The sequence below is a fragment of the Oncorhynchus mykiss genome, chromosome 8 (genome assembly GCF_013265735.2).
Source record: "Oncorhynchus mykiss isolate Arlee chromosome 8, USDA_OmykA_1.1, whole genome shotgun sequence".
Taxonomy (NCBI): domain Eukaryota; kingdom Metazoa; phylum Chordata; class Actinopteri; order Salmoniformes; family Salmonidae; genus Oncorhynchus; species Oncorhynchus mykiss.
In genome coordinates this window covers 33992368-34016368 of record NC_048572.1, presented here as the reverse complement: position 1 = coordinate 34016368, position 24001 = coordinate 33992368, and the positions used below count along the sequence as shown (strand labels likewise).

Genomic DNA, 24001 nt, shown 5'->3' with positions numbered 1-24001 from the left:
CATGGTATTAGCAGTGGTATTTTGGGGGTTATTTTTACTTTACAATTTATATGTTTGACAACTTTGACTTCACTACATTCCTAAATAAAATACTCCTTACATTTTCCCTGACACTCAAGACTATCTCAAGACTGCAGACTGCATGGAGAGTTGATGATCACATTTGGGAGACAAAGATTACAATCACACTCCGTGGCTCTATCTATCTCTCTGTGTTAAATGTGTTCGTACTTGCTGATGCTGATCCATGCTCTCTCACCACAATATCAAATTAGACTACAGTGTCCTCAAGGTCCATTGGACATTATTACAAATAAAAGGAAAAAAGACCAAGATCGAGGTCAGTAACACAGGCCCGTGTTGAATTTGTATTAACACAGCTAAAGGGATACCTACTTCCCTAGAGTCAGATGAACTTCTGGATACAATTTCTATAGCTCTGTGTTCAGTATGAAGGAAGTTAGAGGTAGTTTCGTGAGCCAATGCTAACTAGCCGTAGCGCAATGACTGGAAGTCTATGGGTCTCTGCTAGCATTCGAGAGAAAAGGAGAGGATGAGATAGGGATGTCAGTTACAGAGAGGGGGAGCAAGAAGGATAAGCTGAATGAATGAATGCAATAGAGGGAGAGAAAGCCCAGTGGTGATTTTCATGTCTGTTGATCAGTGTAATGGGACGGAGAGAAGGGGAGGGGAGAGCACGGCAGGTTGACTCTGGGAGGAGGAAGAGGGGGGAGAGTGTTCTACCAATAGAAATCTATTGGCTATGGTTATAGGGCTAATACTAGAGGATAGCCCCCTGTCCTCCGCTCTGTGCCGTGATAAAACCTCTTAAGGATCCGCTCCTTTTTTGAAATTTTTGCCTACATAGCCAAATCTAACTGCCTGTAGCTCAGGCCCCATAGCAAGGATTTGCATATTCTTGGTACCATTTGAACACTTTGCAGTTTGTGGAAATGTGAAAGGAATGTAGGAGAATATAACACAATTGATCTGGTAAAAGATAATACAAAGAAAAAAACAACCGTTCTTGTGCATTTTTTTTGTACCATCATCTTTGAAATGCAAGAGAAAGGCCATAATGTATTATTCCAGCCAAGGTGAAATTTAGATTTTGGCCACTAGATGGCAGCAGTGTATGTGCAGTTTTAGACTGCTCCAATGAACCATTGCATTTCTGTTCAAAATTTTGTATCAAGACTGCTCAAATGTGCCTAATTTGTTTATTAATATCTTTTCATGTTCAAAATTGTGCACTCTCCTCAAACAATAGCACGGTTTTATTTCACTATAATAGCTACTGTAAATTTGACAGTGCAGTTAGATTAACAATAATTTAAGCTTTCTGCCAATATCAGATATGTCTATGTCATGGGAAATGTTCTTGTTACTTACCACCTCATGCTAATCTCATTAGCCTACGTTAGCTCAACTGTCCCGTGGACGGGACACCGATACCGAAGGAGTTTTATAGAGTGACAGAGACTGAGCGAGTGTGTGAGAGATTTAAAGAGAGGGTTAGGGAGAGACAGAGAGAGGTGGAGTTAGAGAGACAAGAAAGAGAGAAGGAAAGAGAGAAATGCAGTGAGAAATATAAGAAATTACAGATATAAACACGGTCTCTGTATGAAGGGTTGACAAAACCAAATAAATGAGATGTTTACCGACATTGAATCTCGTCTATTCACATTTGCTATTAACTATTTGGGTGATCTTTACTTGTCAGTACGGTATAATGCATAATAATAATAATAGGCCCGGCCTTAGCAAGCTATTCAACAGGGCCCAGTAGGGTTACAAGGTTCACTGATGCCAGTCTTGTGCGTGGACAGCTGTGCAGTGCAGGATGGCAGAGTGGAGCTGAATGCTCTTATACCTCGGAGTACTGGACCATAACAGAAGGTCCCTCCTCCTTGCTAACTCACAGGAAGTGGCACATTATTGCCAACTGAACACAAATGTGTATATTCTTAGTCTCCATATGAGCATCTGTGTGTATACTGTGTGTCTGTGCATATTTGTGTGTGTGTGTGTGTGTGTGTTTGCTTGAGCATTTGCATCACGGGATGAAACATTGCAGCAGCTGAGATCCTCTTGCAGCATGTATGATGAGTATTAGGATGTTTACAGAGAATGCTTGTGAAAGGGTGGTGGGGAGAGGGCAGTCAGTGTGCCAGTGGATCCCCTCGTGTGTGTGCGTGCGTGCGCTTTTACAGTGCAGTGCTCCTCGAAGGATGCTTCATAATCTGTGTCCAGGTTGCTGGGTTTTGGAGGTCAGTGTTCTGGTCAGCCAATCAACTCTGTCATTACTGATGGTGTAATAGTCTCTGCAGGTCCAGTGTGTATGTGGGAGGCTGTACTGTGTATGTGTTTGTGCATGCACGTGCTTGTTTATGTGTGTGTGCATGTGCACCTACTTGTGTGCGTGCCTGTGTGTTATACTATTAACACCACTACATGCATGAACATGTTTTATCTCCATAGAATGAACATGAAATTAGCTGGCACGTAGCTATGGCAACAGGGTATCCTCTCTGCTGTCACCTGCAACAATATTTGGTTTGGTTACCTTTTCCTTTTTTTCCCCCAAAAACAGTTCATATGAGAGAGAAGAAACACACGACTCTGCCTATTGTCTCCTGTTGTAAATCACTATGTACATACACCATGTCATAGAGAAGAAGCACACGCCTCTGACCATATCGTCTATTGTTGTACACAATCATTAGCCTATACCATTATTGTCATAGAGAATAGAGGGACTGCGTACATCTGCCCATTGTATCCTTTTGATGTGCTCGTTAGTTGAGTTCCTGTGTCTTTTATCCTAACGGATGATAAATATGGTAAACAAATGATAATGCTTCATGAAATAGTTAAACGAAAGAACGTCCAATACCAATACAATAAGCAGCAACAGACATGACATAGTACCATTCACAGAAGTCAGCTAGCTACAGGTTAGTTTTTTTCTTGCCCAGAATTTACTGAAAGAAACAAAATATTTTTTCTGGTGTCTGGTTGGGACAGAAGGGCGCCTAGATTAGAGAATTGGAGACAGAGAGAGAGAGAGAGAAAGAAAGAAAAACAGTTTCCGTGCAGCAGAGGGGTAGGCGGAACTGGCTGGCACAGCCACACTGCAGGCTCTGCAGTACTACCCAGTTTGAGGAAAACACCCCTCTGTCCCTCACTCACCAGATAGAAACCTACATTCTCTCTCCTCACCTCAGCTACCCTTTCAGAGATTCTCTCTGTCATCAGGTCAATCTCTGTGTGTTGTCCCCTACAGTCACTAAAACATCACTCAGGATACATACTAAATGGCACCCTATTCTACTTATTTTTTTGTACTTTTACCCATTTCTCTCCCCAATTGGTAGTTACAGTCTTGTCCCATCACTGCAACTCCCGTACGGACTCAGGAGAGACGAAGGTCGAGAGCCATGCGTCATTAGTCGCGACCCTGCCAAGCCACACTGCTTCTTGACACGCTGCTCGCTTAACCCAGAAGCCAGCCGCACCAATGTGTCAACTGGCTACCGAGCCGCAGCCACTGTACAACTGGCTACCGAGTCAGCTTGCAGGTGCCCAGCCCGCCACAAGGAGTCACTAGAGCACGATGGGACAAGGACATCCCGGTTGGCCAAACCCTCCCCTATCCCAGATGACGCTGGGCCAATTGTACAGCGCCTCATGGGTCTCCCGGTCTCGGCCTGCGATCGAACCAGGGTCTGTAGTGACACCTCAAGCTCTGCGTTGCAGTGCCTTAGACCGCTGCGCCACTAAGGAGGCCATTGGGAACATTGGGATGCATCCATAGTTCTCTTCCCTCTCATTTGGGGTGATGTGCTGTCTGTTGGACCATTCCAAACAGCAGGTCTCCCCTTCACTTCACCTTTACATAACAGCCCATTGCATTATTCTTTGAGTTATCAGAAGTAAGAGTCGGTAACAGTCGGATGTCAGTTAGCTTGTTAGTTGAAATGTGGCAAACCTGGGCCAACTCCAGTCTCCAAGGAGACCAGCCAAGGGGAATGTGTCTACAATAAATCCATTAGAAAGGACAAAGGGAGGCACAGCAAACCATAGAATGTCATGCAAATTAGAATTAAGCATGCAAAATATGTTAAATAAACAATCACTGCCAACTCAAAATGAAATAATAAATACACACAAAAAGGGCTGGTCTCCAATCTATGAAAAACTAAAGAGGGCAACATGTGACACATAACTACTCTCTACTGTATTACAAATACAGAGCATTGAATGTCTATTTAAATACATGCAGTTACTATCTGTTGGTTTTATGAATGAAATGTCCAACAAGAGACTCCTTTCTCAATCTCTCTCTCGTCTCTCTCTTTCTCTATCCCACATCTACAGTATCTATCTATATCTCTCCCATTCTGTCTCTTCCCATATCACTCTCTTTCATTCTCTCTCTCTCTCCCCATTTATCTCCTTCTCTCTCTCGCTTTCGGCCTCTGGCTCTCCTCTCCAAATTGAATTTTCATGCGGAGTTATCATTATCATTAATTTAGGAGACAGGTTTGCTTCAGAGCAATAGAAGATACATTTGTTAGACTGCCAAACAGAGGTAGAGAGAAAAGGAGAACATTCCCACGCTGCCTGAGAAGTCCACACTCCTCAATAGGAAATATGAATGATTCATTTCCTAAAATGAATTTAATAGAATTGATCTGAAATTAAAAGCTGTAATTATCATCCATTATTCTACGATCATATTCATAACACCCTCATACATGACTGTGATTATCTTTGTCTTGGGTACATTTACTGTAAGACAAGAAAAAATGACTAAAAAGTCTGAGAAAAAATAACTAAAATGTAAATAGATTGAAAAGAAATGCTGTTGGAGAAAGTATTGGGGCAGTTGGAAAATTACCGGAGGGGGAGTAGGCGGGGGTCCAAAATAGGGAAGGGGGGGGTAACTTTTTTTTGTTGCTTTGGGGAGGGTTGTGTGGATTTTTATTGGGCACAGGGGAGTTTAGTGAGTTTTTTCCCTGGTTTAAATTAGCAATTTTCCTATATAATGTATTCCATCCTAGCCAACTTTCCCCATCTGCTTGCATGCGCCTTGGTATTGGCACTTTCTTTATACACTAGCCAATCCCACAGTACCCACATGGGTTGCTGCCGTCAGCTCTGGGCTCATATTGGTCACACTCATACCTTTGATACTTTCCACTCCAAAGGCCACAAAACAACATGTTTTGTTACTCATGATGTTTGTGAGGTCATCATTTATTGACTTGACAATAATCAAGATTACAGTAACTTCCATTACTTTGTGGTGTTGAAACGTGAAGCTGCACCCAGGGCACAATCAATCGAAAGGTGGACAGCACATGGTGCTGAAATAAGGCTAATTCGAGTAATTCATTTCAACAGACTTCATTTTAACTCACATTAACTAACAACAAGAGGGATTTTTGCTGGAGCCTATTTCTTCCTGTCTAAGAAATAAGAGGTGCCTTTTATAATAGGCTCCAGCAGATGAAATTATAAGCTTTCCATAGATTTTTAAAGCATTACCACTCCTTAAATACCTCTGTATCCATGAAAGTATTGGTGTGTTGAGTTAAAACCAGTGCTTGAATTTGGGGGTAGGTCTATGTGAGGGTTTGCCATAGCTTACTTTTCGTTTGTTTGTTTTTTTTATGGAAAAAACCATACACCTTGTTAGCTTAAGATTTTGAAGAACCTTAAACAGATTCTGATTATTTAAAGCCATCCATAACGACGCTTTCCTCTGCGATGCTTTATGCTAGAGATACGAGTTGCAAAATGCACAATACGACGTGACTCTAATGCATATGGGGATATATTTGGTTCGTCTCTATGACATTCACAGGCTGAATTACGAAGTTCTTTAGCCGAATAGTAAAATGTTTTACTTTGCTTGGGAAGTAATCTAATAGGCCTACAATGTGTAACTTTGTCGCTATCAATTGAGCTATTCACTTCTGTAAAAGAGATGTTTAAACCCAGGCAGCTTTTAGGGATGAACTTTTGACCTTCTCTTGATGGGTTAAGCCATTGAAGAGTAGCCAGCAGTTAAAACGTACGTGTTTCTGCGTTGGGCCTCTGTCTGGGGTGGGGGAATGTCACTTGTAAAAGTAGCGTGCGTTGCTTAGAATCATATGACGTCTCAGATTTTTTTTTTTTTACAAACAGCAACGGTTTCGTTTCAAACAAGACACACTGGCATTGGCATCAGAGACATTTTGAGAAATGTGGTAAGATTAATGATAATCTATCTGTCCATTTTTCCCTGAAACTCCTATTTTCTAAATCTGCCTTTCTTTTGGGACTTATCGAAAGTTACATTTTCTTTAAGGTAGGCTAACTGTTTTTAACCAGTCAATGCACAGAGAAATAGACAAAGACTACAACACTCAGAGACATTGGTTATTTTATCTAAATTTTAAAAAATGTGTCATTGAATTGATTTTTTATTAAACGGATGAGTTCAAAAATATTGTTTGAAATAGTGAAGGTGAATGAATTGGGCTGCATTTATATTATGTTCTGGCCTGCTGACTATTAGCTCAGAAAAACTGGTATAAAAAAATACATTCTGCTAATGTCTTTAGTCATGTAAATTACTAGAATTGCTTTAAATGCATTTATACTTTGTCACTGTTATTGTGGTCATAATCAATTATTTTGAGTTAATTCAATGAAGGGGAGGGTATTGTCATTTTTTTTAAGTACAAGGGGAAGGTCATGTGAATATATTTTTATAACATTGGGGTGGGGGGGTGCCTTTAAAAAAAATGAACTCTCGAATTGGACTCCCCCACTTTCCAGTAATTTTCGAATGGTCCCTAACGACTATCCATTAACGTAAATCTGGTTGTATTCACTAGTCTATTCTATTTCAGAGCACTCGAAAGATGGTGCTGTTATTGTGTCACTGCAGTTTGCTTCAATAGGACTAAATCTCATGTTTAGTGGATGCTCAAGAACATCCTCCTGCCAAGCATGTGTACATCTATTATGTTATCTATTTCTCACGATAAAGCCACAAACGTAATACTAAACAATACTGGTTTTGATGAAGAAAATGTCTAGACTCTACGGCTGAGATGTGACACCACGATTCGACACTGTGAACACATTCACATGCTTTTGTTTTGCCTAAAAATACATGGCGATTTCCATCGAGCCGTTACCGGTCCACGTGCAGCTTCCCATTTCCAACCCTGCAGAAGTGTGGATCTTTTTGACAGATATCGATTCAAAGCTGCTGACGTCAAAAGCATCCTCCATCTTTTACGATTGCAGAGATGCTGCTTTTCATTGAAGAAGAACTGAGGAGGTGTCAACCATGCGCACTGCCTTTGTGACAATCCAGTCATATCTGATATCTGTTAGTTGTTGAAATTTGTGGACATCTGCTCCTCCTGCTGACTGCAAGCCACCGACCACGGGCACAGGTAGGAGAAAAGTATACAATTCTCTATTCTGTTATATCGCAAAGGCTTTATTTTAGTTTTCATCCCCACAAAACACTTTTACTACAGAATGAAGCATTAGGTTTTGAATTGTGAAGCCGTGTTCGACTGAGTACAACGAAGGATGGGTTTTTATTGTTAAATCCGGTTTGATAACAGCACTTGATTAACAAACTTTTTTTCGTTGCCTTTGTGTTTAATATTGCCTATTTATCCGTTCTAGGCTGTGTGTATAGTTATTAGAAAGAGGCAAACGCGGCACGCCTTTCGAAATACATGACCACTGTGCTGTGCGTGTAAAATCTACACGCGTAGTCAATTGTTGAAAATGAAGGATGTTGTGTGTGCTAATGTGTAAGGTGTGGGCGTTTTCTGTGTTTCAGAACCTTGGACAACGACATCTTCGCTGTTTTCTCTTTCTCTCTCTCAATTTCAATTTAAGGGCTTTATTGGCATGGGAAATATATTTAACTTTGCCAAAGCAAGTGAACTAGAAAATAAACAACAGTGAAATAAACAATCAAATTAACAGTAAACTCTCTCTCTCTCTCTCTCTCTCTCTCTCTCTAGGAAAATAAACAGACGAACACGTACTAGAAAGTTAACAGAGTTGGGGAGAAACACATCCTAGGGGGTGAAAGACGGGGTCCTTGATTGATTTAGGGATTGTCATTAGGCTATAGTGAATTGCGCCATGCATAGTGTCTTGATGGAAGGTGAAGACTGTCAAACTTCATGAATGTGTGCCCCTGGCTATCCGTAAATAACAAAAACAAAAAGTTCTGTTTAATGTAAGCAATTTGAAATGATTTTAACTTTTACTTTTGATACTTAAGTATATTTAAAACCAAATACTTTTAGACTTTTACTCAAGTAGTATTTTACTGGGGGACTTTCACTTTTACTTGAGTCATTTTCTATTAAGGGATCTTTACTTTTACTCAAGTATGACAATTTGGTACTTTTTCCACCACTGTTAATTAGTAAGATGTACAATATGTTATGAATTTCGCAAATGTGCTATAACTTACAAATTTGCAAAACGTATGATATGTTACGAATCCTATCTAGGTGGCTAACATTAGCTAGCTGGCTAATGTTAGCTAAGCTAGGGGTTTAGGCTAGGGGTTAGTTTAGGGTTAAAGGGTTAAGGATAGGGTTGGAGAAGGGTTAGCTAAAGGGGTTAATGCTAGGGCTAGGGTCAGAGTTAGATAAAATGGTTAAGGTTAGGGCTTGGGGAAGGGTTAGCTAACATGCTAAGTAGTTGCAAAGTAGCTAAAAAGTTGTAAGTAGTTGAAACGTTGCTATACAAAATTTGCATTATATGCCAACCCATCCACCCGACCAACAACCTTACTTTTGTTTTTTGCCTTAAGTAACCATCTGTCTTACGTAACCATACCAAATGTAACATATCATACTAATTTGAGTGTCCTGGATTTACATTTACTATGTTACGTCTAGCCTATGAGACCAGGCTGCATATTGTGGTGGTGAGGCATAATGTGTCTAGATGGGCGGAGGCTAGAGGCGAGAAGAGCATGGGAGGACGGTGGTGAAACCTGCACTATGACATCCTATAGCACCCATTCAATAGCACCCATTCATCCACGCCATATCATACATCTATGCTGGTCTATCAATGCACTTCCCCTACAACAAACCACAGATGAGCATGAGATCCTTAGATTGTCGACAGCACGAAGCATGTGGTGGAATTGGCAAAAATGCAGTTATTGCTCACTGGCTTTTCTTCATCATGGTTCAATGGAAAGTTGTTGCTTGTTGACCAGACATTTTTTGGGCAAATTAATTATGTAGGTCGGGTGATCGTCTTCACACGTCGGACCTGGTAATACTGTCTCATAAATGTCTGATAATGCTTTTAGATTTCCGTGCTGGACCACTGTCGCATCTCCCCTGTCGCTCTGCTCGAGCGTGTTCAGTCTCTTGTTATAACATCAGAGAGAAAGCGATAGAGAGACAGAGAGCATCAAAATTGAGAAGCTAGTAGCAGGCCTATAGTTATGCTAGAAATCCGTCATCGAAAGGGTTGTTGAGAGGGCCTTAAACTGACAAACAAAAGGACATGCTCTTGGTTGGCACGGCTGCTACACTATACCATATTGCATCGTGCTGCTTCCATCGCTCTGGTGGGCGGCGCTATAGTGGTTGTTCCCCGAGTAAAAACAGACTCATATATCATCACCAGTGGTTGATTGTTTCCCGGCACAGCCTATTGCTAATCTATAAAGCTGCACTATGTCTGTGTCTGGTCTACTGAGCTGACATTTCTTGAATCAAACCAATGCCTCGGAGATCAATGTTTTTTAAAGATCCGTTGAACTGTGAGTCGTGTGCGTGTTTGACTTGTAGCTATCCCTGTTTTTTTTCTCTGAGTATATACCCTCCAGATATAAGTAGTTGACTGCAGACAGGATTTAATTTCCCCCTGAACAACTATAGGCCTACTGAAATTGACATTTGGCCAAGAAGTGACTTGGGAGTAAATCGATTTCAGAACATTCTACTTATATCACAATCTATATGATTACAACCTTGGATGAATTAATTAAAGCTACAATCAGCAGTTGAAACAATAACACAACCCGGCCCAGCCCCTGTTTCGATAAAAAAAACTGAGGGATGGGCTGGAGAAATGTAACCACTCTCAAATTCATAGACAGAGCTATAGATGCAATGACTGACGAGCCATCAAATCAGAATTATAGTTTTAACCATTTGTCTATATTCACTTTGTGTACATATTGGGGAATTTAAACAAGCTGGTGTTTTGGGTTCTGGTGGGACACGACAGTTGAACCAAGCTCATGAGGCATTTATAAGTTATATTCTTCAAGAATCAATGAGGACAGATCATTAATATCCAGTACAAAAAATGGATGTAGCAACCGCAGATTGTCCGTTTAAGCTTTTTGCCAAACATACCCACAAAACATGCCCCACTGACACTGATTGCCAATGGTGCTTGTCAATTGAAAGATCAAATCAAATCAAAATCAAAATCAAATCAAATGTATTTATATAGCCCTTCGTACATCAGCTGATATCTTAAAATGCTGTACAGAAACCCAGCCTAAAACCCCAAACAGAAAGAGCCATGGCACCATAACATGCAGAATATGACATGCATTTGAGAGCCTGGAGGAAGCTCGAAAGCATGAAAAAAAAAAAAGAAGCCTTGAATAACCGTGAATTTTACTCTGCTTTTTAATTGGATATAAGAATAAAGTTATCACGCTTCAGTTTAATCTCTCTGACAAAGAAAATAGTCATCATGGCCTCCAGGTGTACAGCAGCACTTTTTCTGTCTCCGTCGTGGCAGAACGATGTCAGAGGGACTGTGTGTGATGGTATCTCCATAATGAGATCTCTATTGGTGCTGTTCTGACCAGCAGAGACCAGTGGACCGGAGGTTATTCTAAGTTCATGGCCCTGGCAAAGGGCCGCAGATTTGTGTTTGTATTTTTTAGGGATCCCCATTAGCTGCAGCCAAGGCAGCAGCTACTCTACCTGGGGTCCAAACACACCAAAGTACCCACATTACATATAAAACAAAATATAAAAAGAGTCAACTATGTTTGTACTGAATGAGCTAAAGATAAAATCGTACATCATATAACATCCTGGCGTGGAAATTCTTACACAGGGACACTCTAAGTCAATCTTAAATTAATCATTGTTTATTTGTCAGTGTGCTAGAGAGGTTCCAACCAGCTCAATGCACCATAGTACACATGTCATTCAGGAGCTCTTACTGGGCAGTCCTTGCAGTTGTCTTATATTCGGCTATACACAGACAAGTTATATTTTCATGATTTAGCATCGTTCATTAATCATTACCGTTTTGTTTCATTCATGTGACCGACCGACCAATACTGGTTCATAGCATGTGACTGACCAGTACCTCACGAGGCTTCTCCTCTCTAAGCTGAGACCTTGAAACTGAGATATCTTTTGTTTGTTCTCAAAACAAGGTCTGGGTGTACTGCCAAATTTCAGATACCGAGAAGTGAGGATTCTTTAAATCAGTCACTGGTCTGAACACAGAAATTGGTTATTAGAACAGCACATGACTAGAACACAGAAATGATTTACAAGAAAAGCACAAACATAAAAATTCCATGACACATAATCACCACAAATCCACCACACAACATTTTCAATACCACCATACAACAATATCACAATGTGTGCGTATACATGTGTCTGTACCTTTGTGTGTGTCTCTTTACAGTCCCTGTTGTTCCATACGGTGTATTTTACCTGCTTTTTAAATCTGATTCTACTGCTTGCATCAGTTACCTGATGTGGAATAGAGAGTTCTGTGTATTCATGGCTCTATGCAGTACAGTGTGCCACCCATAGTCAGTTCTGGACTTGGGAACTGAGAAGAGACCTCTTGTGGCATGTCTTGTGGGGTATGCACAAGCTCAGTGCATTCAGCTTGTCAACACCTCTTACAAAAACAAGTGATAATGAAGTCAATCTTTCTTCCACTTTGAGCCATGAGAGATTGACATGCATGTCATTAATGTTAGCTCTCCGTGTACTTTTAAGGGCCAGCCGTGCTGCCCTGTTCTGAGCCAACTGCAATTTTCCCAAGTCCTTCTTTGTGGCACCTCGCCACACTACTAAACAGTAGACTAGGTGTGACAAAACTAGGGCCTGTAGGACCTGCCTTGTTGATAGTGTTGTTAAGAAGGCAGAGCAGCCCTTTATTATGGACAGACTTCTCTCCATCTTTGCTACTGTAGATTAGTTTTTTTGGAAGTACTATCTATCTGCTCGATGTTGGACCTTCTCCAAATCATAGAGCACCTCCATCATAAAAGCTTTGTCGTAAATAATATTTGCTATGTAGCACCTCTCTAATAAAAGCGTTGTTGTAAAGAATGCTTGCTATTATAGACTTCAAGGACTATCTCTGTTTTGCAACCATCCAGTGGTCAGTGATGACAAGACACGTTGTTTGAACAGGCCTGCCAGTAAGAAGGTAGGCCGGAGACTGCAACAGTAATAAGTGTCGCGCTGCGAGCTGTTACCACGCCGATAACATCTTCCAAGTCAGTTGTATGATGGAAGGATTCCTCTGTGTTGAGTTACGAGGCATACTGTAGGACTGGCTGAAATCTCCCTGGTCTGGATTGAAGCACTGGCCATCTAATTACCATCTAATCCCTTCTCAAATGAACCACGTTAACCTAATCATCTACTCTAGTCAACATGAACGTGCTTGATCCGTTCACCGTTACATATCCTACAGTGAGCTCAGGTGCCTGACAATAGACTGGATAGACATTAGTATTCTGTTGACTCTGGGCTGCATTCGGCACGATTGCAGTATCTTAATCAGGAGCCAATGGAGCGTGATTAGGTTCTGTGGTGATATGTTTGCTCTACCTTTGTCAATCTACCCCCCCGTCTCTTCTCTCCCTCTGTCCCCACAGCCCCTTCCCCTCTCTCCTCCTGCCCACTGCCACCCCCTGCGGCTGCCGCTCCTTGTCGTGTTTGGCTTGTCACTTGTCATATTTCCCAGGCCCTCTGGGTCCAGCGTGTCTGCTTTAATGGCCTCGGTGTTAATAAATGTGTCCTGGGGCTCCCCCAGGAGGAAGGGAGAGAGCCAGCCCAGCCGTTGCCTCCCTACGCAAGGAGACCGCAGAGGTGACTGTCTGCCACTGTCAGAGGGGAGCTAGGGCTTCTGCTCAGCTCCCCTATGCTCTTTATTGATGGGGTAGGGATGCGCTGATGCCAGACCTGGGTTCAAATGGTCATTGTTTTCTTTCAAATGCTTAAAGCATTTAATTGAGCCTGTCTGATGGGAGCCTGTCATTTTGGGACTATTCCATTGGTTGTATTGCTTCAGGCACCGCAGGTTCAATCAAGCACGTCTAAAGTGAAAGAAAACAAATACTATTTGAACCCAGATGAGATCACCAGTGAAGGGGCCTGTATGCACTGCTGATCCTGAATCTTTCTCCTGTTCCTAAGCAGCAGACCCTAATACACTTGTAACAGGTGTGAGGGACAATTAGGGGTGATGTCCGTTAGAAGCTACTGTAAAGCCAACTTACAAGCTCTACGCAGACGCAAGATTCTGAGTTTTGCGATGTCGTTGTTCATCACAAATGGGGCGGCCCCTTGTAACATGCTCTGACATACTCTGACATACTTTTTGACTATGTGAAAATGTAGACATCCAATATCATTCCTTCCGCAGCCGTAGAGGCAGTGTTGTCACTTGGTTCCTTGATCTGATCTATAGGCTATTCATCAAAGTAGAATATTTTGCATTGATACCCAAATATAATCTCACCCACTGTTCAAACAGTAAGCCAAACAACAAGAATCCACCCAAAAAGGTATTTTGTTTAGAAATAATAACTAGTGATTAGAGGCTATTGTGAAATGGTAGAACCTGCTGTAGCCAACTAGCTAACCATGTACTTTTTTCTCAGTGACCAAAACATGATGACGTTCTATTTTTAGCTGAAATTAAACCAGATTGTTGTGAGGAATGACACTATGGAGGGCATATTGATGTGTAAATGGTGTTGTTATGGTGGATACTGTGTGTGGTAAAAGATTGAGCAAAGACAGACTAACTGGAGGAATAAGACAAAATGGCAGCCGTTGCAGACAAACGGTTATTGTGAGCATGCAAACATCCACACGCGTACACACGCGTACGCACGCACACACACACACACACACACACACACGCACAGAGACAAAGAGCTATTCTCTCTTTAACTGTTGAAGCAGAACAATGATTTGGTCTATTATCAGAACAGACCATGAGCCAGTTTGTCTGCAGGTTAGGGAATGCCAGTTTAAACTGAACATTTGTCTGGTCTGAGTGCTTGTGTCTGCCACATAGCTGCTGCCTACTGAATGAATGACATGGATCAGGGAATGGCACGGAATGCATCCCTGAGGAATGTTAAGCACCTCCATAGTATTCTCATCCCTTCGTCCATTTTGATGTGTTTGTGACTGGGTAGCAGCATGCAGGGGTTTTATTTGATGAATACAGGTACAGTCGTTTTAGGTTTTCCAGGCCAGATCATTTGCAGGCACATGAGCAAAAGACAGCCGACGGGGGTAGAGGTGATGGTGTGAAGAGCATTCTATAAGCACTCTGTGATTGGACAAGGCATGAAAAATTACAACCTCAAAAGGGAACGTGTGGGTAATGTGAATGAAGGCATCTCCATATTTTTCATTACAGGACCTGTAGTGATTATAGCCCGCTGATTGTAGCTCAGCTGTATATTCTTTGAAGGGTGCCTTTTATATCAAATCTAAATAAAATCTTATTTGTCACATGCGTCGAATACAAACTTACAGTGAAAGGGTTACTTACAAGCCCTTAACCAACAATGCAGTTTTTAGAAAAATAAGAAATAAAGTAACAAATAATTAAAGAGCAGCAGTAAAATAACAATACCGGTACAGGGTACCGGTACAGAGTCAATGTGCGGGGGCACAGGTTCGTTGAGGTAATTGAGGTAATATGTACATGCAGGTAGAGTTAATAAAGTGACTATGCATAGATAATAAACAGAGAGTTGCAGCAGCGTAAAAGAGAGGGGGGGGGGGGGGGGGGCAATGCAAATAGTCTGGGTAGCCATTTAATTAGATGTTCAGGAGTCTTATGGCTTGGGGGAAGAAGCAGTTTAGAAGCCTCTTGGACCTAGACTTGGCACTTGCCGTGTGGTAGCAAAGAGAACAGTCTATGATCAGGGAGGCTAGAGCATTTGACAATTTTTAGGGCCTTCCTCTGACACCACCTGGTATAGAGGTCCTGGATAGCAGGAAGCTTGGCCCCAGTGATGGTCCTCGGCCGTACTCACTAACCTTTGTAGTACCTTGTGGTCAGAAAGCCGAGCAGTTGCAGCTGTAGAACCTTTTGAGGATCTGAGGACCCATGCCAAATATTTTCAGTCTCCTGAGGGGGAATAGGTTTTGTTGTGTCCTCTTCACGACTGTCTTGGTGTGCCATGTTAGTTTGTTGGGGATGTGGACACCAAGGAACTTGAAACTCTCAACCTGCTCCACTACAGTCCCGTCGATGAGAATGGGGTCGTGCTCGGTCCTCCTTTTCCTGTAGTCCACAATCATCTCATTTGTCTTGATCATGTTGAGGGAGAGGTTTATTGTAGCTGGGGATTTTAACAAAGCACATTTGAGAACAAGGCTACCTAAATTCTATCAGCATATTGATTGCACTGCGCGCGGAGGTAATACACTCGATCACTGCTACTCTAACTTCCGCGATGCATACAAAGCTCTCCCCCGCCCTCCCTTCGGCAAATCCGACCACGAAGCCATCTTGCTCATTCTGTCTTATAGGCAGAAACTCAAACTGGATGTACCAGTGACTAGAACCATTCAAAGCTGGTCTGACCAATCGGAATCCACGCTTCAAGATTGTTTTGATCACATGGACTGGGATACGTTCCAGTCAGCCTCAGAGAACAACATTGATCTATACGCTGACTCAGTGAGTGAGTATATAAGGAAGTGCATTGGAGATGTTGTACCCAATGTGACTATTAAAACCTACCCTAACCAGAAACCGTGGATGGATGGCGGCATTCGCGCAAAACTGAAAGCGCAAACCACCGCATTTAACCATGGAAAGAGGTCTGGGAATATGGCTGAATATAAACAGTGTAGTTATTCCCTCCGCAAGGCAATCAAACAAGTGAAATGCCAGTACAGGGACAAAGTGGAGTCGCAATTCAACGGCTCAGACACGAGACGTATGTGGCAGGATCTTCAGGAAATCACGGGCTACAAAAGAAAACCAGCCACGTCATGGATACCGCCGTCACGCTTCCAGCCCGCTTTGAGGATAAGACAGTGCCAACCGTCAAGACCTGCTGACAAGGACTGCCCCCCCTTCTCTGTGGCCGACATGAGTAAAACATTTAAACATGTTAACCCTCACAGGGCTGCTGTCCCAGACTGCATCCCAAGCCGCGTCCTCAGAGCATGCTAAGACCATTGAATATGTTTACGGACATATTCAATCGCTCCCTATCCCAGTCTGCTGTCCCCACATGCTTCAAGATGGCCACCATTGTTCCTGTGACCAAGAAGGTGAAGATAACTGAACTAAACGACCTAAACGAACTAAAGGCACTCACTTCTGTCATCCTGAAGCGCTTTGAGAGACTAGTCAAGGATAATATCACGTCCACCTTACTAGCCACCCTAGACCCACTTCAGTTTGCATACCGCCCGAACAGGTCCACAGACGATGCAATCGCCATCACACTGCACACTGCCCTATCCCATCTGGACAAGTAGAATATCTATGCTGCCCTTTGTAGTCTGTAATAGTTTGCAAGCCCTGACACATCCAACGAGTGTTGGAGCCAGTGTAGTATGAATCGATCTTAGGCCTGTATTGATGCTTTGCCTGTTAGATGGTTCATCGGAGGGCGTAGTGGGATTTCTTATAAGCTTCCGTGTTAGAGTCCCACTCCTTGAAAGCTGCAGCTCTACCCTTTAGCTCAGTACGGATGTTGCCTGTAATCCATGGCTTCTGGTTGGGGTATGTACGTACAGTCACTGTGGGGACGACAGTGTCATGTGTCATGCCCTGACCGTAGATTGCTTTGTATGTTTCTATTTTTGTTTGGTCAGGGTGTGATTTGGGTGGGCATTCTATGTTTGTATGTCTAGCTTTGTTTATTTCTATGTTTTGGCCGGGTATGGTTCTCAATCAGGGACAGCTGTCTATCGCTGTCTCTGATTGGGAATCATACTTAGGTAGCCTGTTTTTCCACTTTTAGTTATGGGTAGTTGTATTTCTGTTTAGTGTTTGTTACACCTTGCAGAACTGTTTCGGGTTTTCCTTTTGTTATTTTTGTATTAAATTCCTTATATTAAAGATGAACATGTATCCCACTGCATTTTGGTCTGACGATTGCTCTTCTTCTGATGAAAGCCGTTACATATTGATTATGCCAGTGACTGATTTGGTGAACTCCTCAATGCCATCGGAAGAATCCCGGAACATACAGTATTCCGGTCTGATCTAGCAAAACAGTCCTGTAGCTTAGCATCTGCTTCATCTGCTCAGGTCACTGGTTCTTCCTGCTTCAGTTTTTGCTTGTAAGCAGGAATCAGGAGGATATAATTATGGTCAGATTTGCCAGGTAGAGGTAGCGCGAGGTAGAGCTTTGCACGCGTCTCTGTGTGGAGTAAAGGTGGTCTAGAGTTTTTTTCGCCTCTGGTTGCACATTTAACATGCTGGTAGAAATTAGGTAAAATGGATGTGAGTTTCCCTGCATTAAAGTCCCCGGCCATAGTGCCACCTCTGGATGAGCATTTTCCTGTTTACTTCTGGCCGTATACAGCTCATTGAGTGTGGCCTTAGTGCCAGCATCGGTTTGTGGTGGTAAATAGACGGCTACGAAGAATATAGATAGTGTGGTCTACAGCTTATCATGAGATACTCTACCTCAGGTGAGCAAAACCTTGAGACGTCCTTAGATATCATGCACCAGCTGTTGTTTACAAATATACATTGCCCTTGTCTTACCAGAGGCTGCTGTTCTAGCCTGCCGATACAGTGTCCAACCCACCAGCTGTATGTTATTCATGTCGTCATTCAAACATGACTCAGTGAAAGATAAGATATTATAGTTTTTAATGTCCCGTTGGTAAGATATACGTGCTTGTAGTTTGTCCACTTTATTATCCGATTGTACGTTGGCCAATAGTACCGATGGCAAAGGCAGATTAGCCACTCGTCGCCGGATCCTTACAAGGCACCCTGATCTCCTTCCGCGATATCTCCGTCTTTTTCTCCTGCAAATGACAGGGATGAGGGCCTTGTCGGGTGTCTGGAGTAATCCCTCTCGTCCGGCTCATTAAAGAAAAATTATTTGTCCTGTTCAAGGTGAGTAATCTTTGTTCTGATGTCCAGAAGCTCTTTTCGGTCATAAGAGACGGTAGCAGCAACACTGTGTACAAAATAAGTTACAAACAATGCAAAAAAAACAAAAAAGCACGGTTGGTTAAGAGCCCATAAAACGGCAGCCATCCCCTCTGGCGCCATTAGCAGTATCTTTGGCAATTAAGTTTAGAAATGTGGAAACGTTCAAGTTAATGCAGGCATTAACTGATGAACTGCTTTTGAAAATCGTAATAATTCCTCAAAAGTCTCTACTCAACTAGAGGCGTACAATGTGTTATTTACCTTGGGAAATGTAATAGCTGTCATATAAAATGTTTAACAACATTTTCTGCCGCCATAAAGAAAATGATTAAATTATGATAGTCAGCAAAGCTCACTCAAGATTGTGTGTGTGTCTGCATGTGTGCATGTGTGTTTGTGGGAGAGAGTGTGTTAGCTGGTATCAGGACAAATAGTAAGATAGACCTAGCAGTGGCTTGCATGCAGAAGTGGTGGAGAATTGAACATGTGTTAGTAATGAATGAAACGATTAAAGTCGAAAGCATCTCAACAGACATTGTCAAGGTGTTGTTGTTGTTGTTACATTTCCTCTGCAGGTAGTTGGACTTGCCTACCAATCCCAAATGAAACAATCAACAGTATTTTGCCGATGACACAACAGTGATCACCGACAACGCCGAGACAGCCTATAGGGAGGAGGTCAGTCGCCTGGCCGTGTGGTGCCAGGACAAGAACCACTCCCTCAACGTGATCAAGACAAAGGACATTATTGTGGACTACAGGAAAAGGAGGACCGAGCACGCCCCCCATCCTCATCGACGGGGCTGTAGTGTAGCAGGTTGAGCGATTTCAAGTTCCTTGGTGTCCACATCATCAACAAATTAACATTGTCCAAGCACACCAAGACAGTATAGAAGAGGACACAACAAAACCTATTCCTCTTCAGGAGATTGAAAAGATTTGGCTCGCTATGTTGCCTTGTATTATTGTATTTTTTGAGTAAAGTATGTTGATTACTCATATCTGCTGTCCTGCGCCTGACTCTCTACACCAGCTACCTTTACACTACCCAGATTATTTGCATTGCCCCCCCACCCTCTCTTTTACGGTTCTGCTTCTCTCTGTTATTATCTATGCACAGGCACTTTAATAACTCTACCTACATGTACATATTACCTCAATTACCTCGACTAACCGGTGCCCTCACACATTGACTCTGTACCGGTACCCCCAGTATATGGTCTCGCTATTGTTATTTTACTGCTGCTCTTTAATTACTTGTTCCTTTTATTTCTTATTCTTATTCATATTTTTTAAACTGCATTGGTGGTTAGGGGCTTGTAGGTAAGCATTCCACTGTTGTATTCGGTGCATGTGACTAATACAATTTGATTTATTTTGGATTTGGAGGGGAAGTGTGAGGTAGTAGATGGGTTTGGGGAGGGAGGTGGAGGAGGTTTGGAGAGGGGAGGGAGGTAATGAGGCGGTATAGTTTGGGTTTGAAGAGAAGATAGTGGATGAATTTGGAAAGGGGAGGGAGGTAGAGGATGAGGCAGATGCTGGCAGCTGTCAGAGTGCAGCAGAAGTGAGTAATTCACAGAGACCCGTTGGATCTGAGAGTAACATAAACCAACCTGTTTATCTGTCAGCGGAGATGTATGTGGACCATTCCCCCTCACACATTGAGTGTTGATTTTGTAGTACAGATTTAGATTTTGTAGAAACATGCTTAACTTGTGTTATCTAAAATGTCCCAGTTGATTCCTGCTTAGATTATACTTCCATCTATTTATGATAGGACAAAGTTTAGATTTTCGCCTAAATAGACATGCCCAAACGTAATTCCTTTCCATGAGATTGCCATAAACAATAACTGGTAATATTGCATAGTCTTAGAAAGGTCTAGAACTCACCTTTCCGGTCATTTTTTAAAATAAATTGCTTAGGTCTTCTCACTTTTGAGGACACAAACTCAAGTACATAGCGCAAATATTATTGAAACAACAGTGAGGCAATAGGGCTTGAAAGGACTGAAATGCTTTCTGAATATAGTAGCAATCCAATTATAAATGACCTACTATAAGATTTCACCATTCTTATAACTGTAAAATAAATATGATCATACTTACAGTACAATATTGGCATTATTTCATATAATTGACAACAGAGACTTTTATTCTCAACGTCCACTGAGCAGCACAGCGACACCATTCAAATGTGTGCAGACTCATTACAACTTCAACTTAAAACACAAAGTGATTTCATCCATCTGTGACCAAGAGAAATTAGTCTTGTTTAAATTCTATGAAATTATTTTGTATTTTTTCCTGTTGAGAGCTAAAAAAATCAATGTGAGAACATCACAGCAAGATGAAACTACTATTGTGCATCCGCAAGACCAGGGATGGGCAACCGGCGGCCTGCATTCAAGAGGGGCGCTGCTAACATGTTTTGTTCGCAATGTGGTGGGGGGGAATGCACATGTGGGTACGCAGACCATGATGAGTTGAGATTTTTTGTGGCCCCCGCCCCCAGCAAAGTTTTATATACAGTACCTGTCAAAAGTTTGGACACACCTATTCATTCAAGGGTTTTTCTTTATTTTTACTATTTTCTACATCAAAACTAAGAAATAACACACGGAATCATATAGTAACCAAAAGAGTGTTAAACAATCAAAATATATTTGATATTTGATATTCTTCAAAGTAGCCAACCTTTGTCTTGACAGCTTTGCACACTCTTGGCAGTCTCTCAACCAGCTTCACGAGGATTGCTTTTCCAACAGTCTTGAAAGAGTTCCCACATATGCTGAGCAGTTGTCGGCTGCTTTTTCTTCACTCTGCAGTCCAACTCATCCCAAACCATCTCAATTGGGTTGAAGTTGGGTGATTGTGGAGGCCGGGTCATTTGATGCAGCACTCCATCACTCTCCTTCATGGCCAAATAGCCTTTACACAGCCTGGAGGTGTGTTGGGTCATTGTCCTATTGAAAAATAAATTATAGTCCCACTAAGAGCAAGCCAGATGGGATGGCGTATCGCTGCAGAATGCAATGGTGGCTATGCTGGTTAAGTGTGCTTTGAATTCTAAATAAATCACTGACAGTGTCACTAGCAAAGCACCCCCACACCATCATACCTCCTCCTCCATGCTTCACGGTGGGAACCACACATGCGGAGATCATCCGTTCACCTACTCTGCGTCTCACAAAGACACGGCAGTTGGAAATTTGGACTCGTCAGACCAAAGGACAGATTTCCACCAGTCTAATGTCCATTGCTCATTTTTCTTGGTCCAAGCAAGTCTCTTATTATTATTGGTGTCCTTTAGTAGTGGTCTCTTTGCAGCAATTTGACCATGAAGGCCTGAGTCACGCACTCCTCTGAACGGGCTGCAATCTGAGGTGCAGTTAACTCTAATGAACGTATCCACTGCAGAGGTAACTCTGGGTCTTCCTTTCCTGTGGCAGTCCTCATGAGAGCCAGTTTCATCATTGCGCTTGATGTTTTTTTCGACTGCACTTGAAAAAACTTTACAATTTCTTGAAATTTTGAATTACCTTCATGTCTTAAAGTAATGATGGGCTGTTAATTCTCTTTGCTTATTTGAACTGTTCTTGAAATAAGATGGACTTGGTCTTTTACCAAATAGGGATATCTTGTATGTCAACCCTACCTTGTCACAACAGAACTGATTGGCTCAAACGCATTAAGGAAAGAAATTCCACAAATTAACTTTCAACAAGGCACAACTGTTAATTGAAATGCATTCCAGGTGACTACCTCATGAAGCTGGTTGAGAGAATGCCAAGAGTGTGCAAAGCTGTCATCAAGGCAAAGGGTGGATACTTTGAAGAATCTGTTTAACAATTTGTTTAACACTAAAAAGGCTTCTAAAGATTGTCATTTCCACTTCAAAATGAAAGACTTGATTTTCCTTAATGGAAAATGTATCATCTCCTACAAAATGTCACTTAATTATAATCCACATAATAATTCACATTTCCTGTTGCTGTAGAATGATTTTCCTGCTGTAGCAAACTGTCTCAAATTAAGATCCTACATCTGTAGATGTCCTTCTCACTCCTTAGTCACAAACAATGATACACTCTCTGGCACACAATATTGCACAGTAATACACATAACTTTAACATTGAATATTTTAATGTTGTTAGGTTACCCTTGAGGAGATTATATATTATAGAAATCAACGGAACCTGTGAAGGGTACAGACGTGGATCTTAATTTGATCACCCTGTTGCAGGATAACTTTTCTACAATTCATGAAATGTAAAACTTGTGTGTGACAGTGATGTCAAAAACCTGAGTTTTATATATATATTTCCACCCTATGAGTTTGGAATAATACTGTTAAATAGTACAAATTATAGTAATGCCCATTTATTGTTTAAAAAAAGAAATTTTAGCCCGTTTTGGTCAGATGAAATTTTGGACTGCCTGGTGATATCACCAGGGTGTGAATTAGCTAATAGACCAAGAGAGCTCCAAGCCTCTCTGCCAATACCAGCTAGTTTTCCGTTTTCCCCTCCACACTCAGACCACTCCCAGACAGTCCTAGTAACATCAATTGCTTTTTGCAAAGAATGTGTTTTTTTTTTATGATTTTTGACCAACAATCACAGTAAGGTATTTAATTGCTACCCATAAATTATTTAATATTGAGATCAAAATTGCTTCATTAGACCTTTAAAAAGGTTTCTGAATTTTGTGAATTTCAGACTTGATTTTCCCTTATGAAAAATGTCCTGTTGCTGCAGGATTATTTTCCTGCTGGAGCAAACTGTTTCAAATTAAGTACCTATATGTGGTGGCATAATTGATTGGATTTACAGTATATAGTGCTTTACAAAGTAGGGGGAAACTTACATCATCCACCGCCAATGTCTGGCACCCACCTGTGTGATGCACGCCGACCATTTTGTGCCAGAAAGCTCACCACACATCAGCTACAGATGTATGATCTTAATTTGATCACCGTGTAGCGGGAGAGCTTTCCTGCAATGCAGGACATTTTAAAATTGTAGTGTATTTGAGGTTTACAAAGATTTTGGCACGCGTCGCAGGGCAATGTCCCCTTCAATGCCCTGGGATCTCATGAGACCAGAGGGAAGAGTGCCCCCAGCTGGCCCTCCAACACCATCTGGTCCCTCATCCAGGGACCACCCTGCATCCCACAGAGGCAAGCCAGCAGTGGGATGCAGGGTGGTATGCTGCATGCATACCATTATGATTGCACTTCCTTTGTATTATTATGATAGTATATGCAATTTTACAGACTTTTATCCAAAGTGACTAACAGTCATGTATGCAAACATTTTTAACCTATGGGTGGTCCCGGGAATCAAACCCACTATTCTGGCGTTGCAGGAGCCATGCTCTACCAACTGAGCTACAGTAAGTTAATCAATTAATGTCATCATTCCCTTAGTGAGTGTGGGTCGTTGCTGCTGAGGAACGATCAAACCCCTGTCTGGTGTGTGATTGAAACTCTCATGATGCTTGTCTACAGGAGAACACGGCACGGGCTTGCAGCAGAACATTTA

At 41.9% G+C, this 24001-nt stretch overlaps 1 protein-coding gene across 2 annotated transcripts in view; it reads left to right on the top strand.

The window, feature by feature from the left end:
- Positions 1-6991: 6991 nt before the first annotated feature.
- LOC110529840 (synaptosomal-associated protein 25-A) overlaps positions 6992-24001 on the top strand; it is a 33890-nt gene continuing 16880 nt past the window's right edge. Inside the window, exon 1 of one of the 2 annotated variants that reach the window (XM_036985371.1) lies at positions 6992-7460. The gene's annotated coding sequence lies outside the window, so the exon portion shown is untranslated. The remainder of the gene's footprint in view (positions 7461-24001) is intronic. The other variant, XM_036985370.1, reaches the window with a different exon arrangement.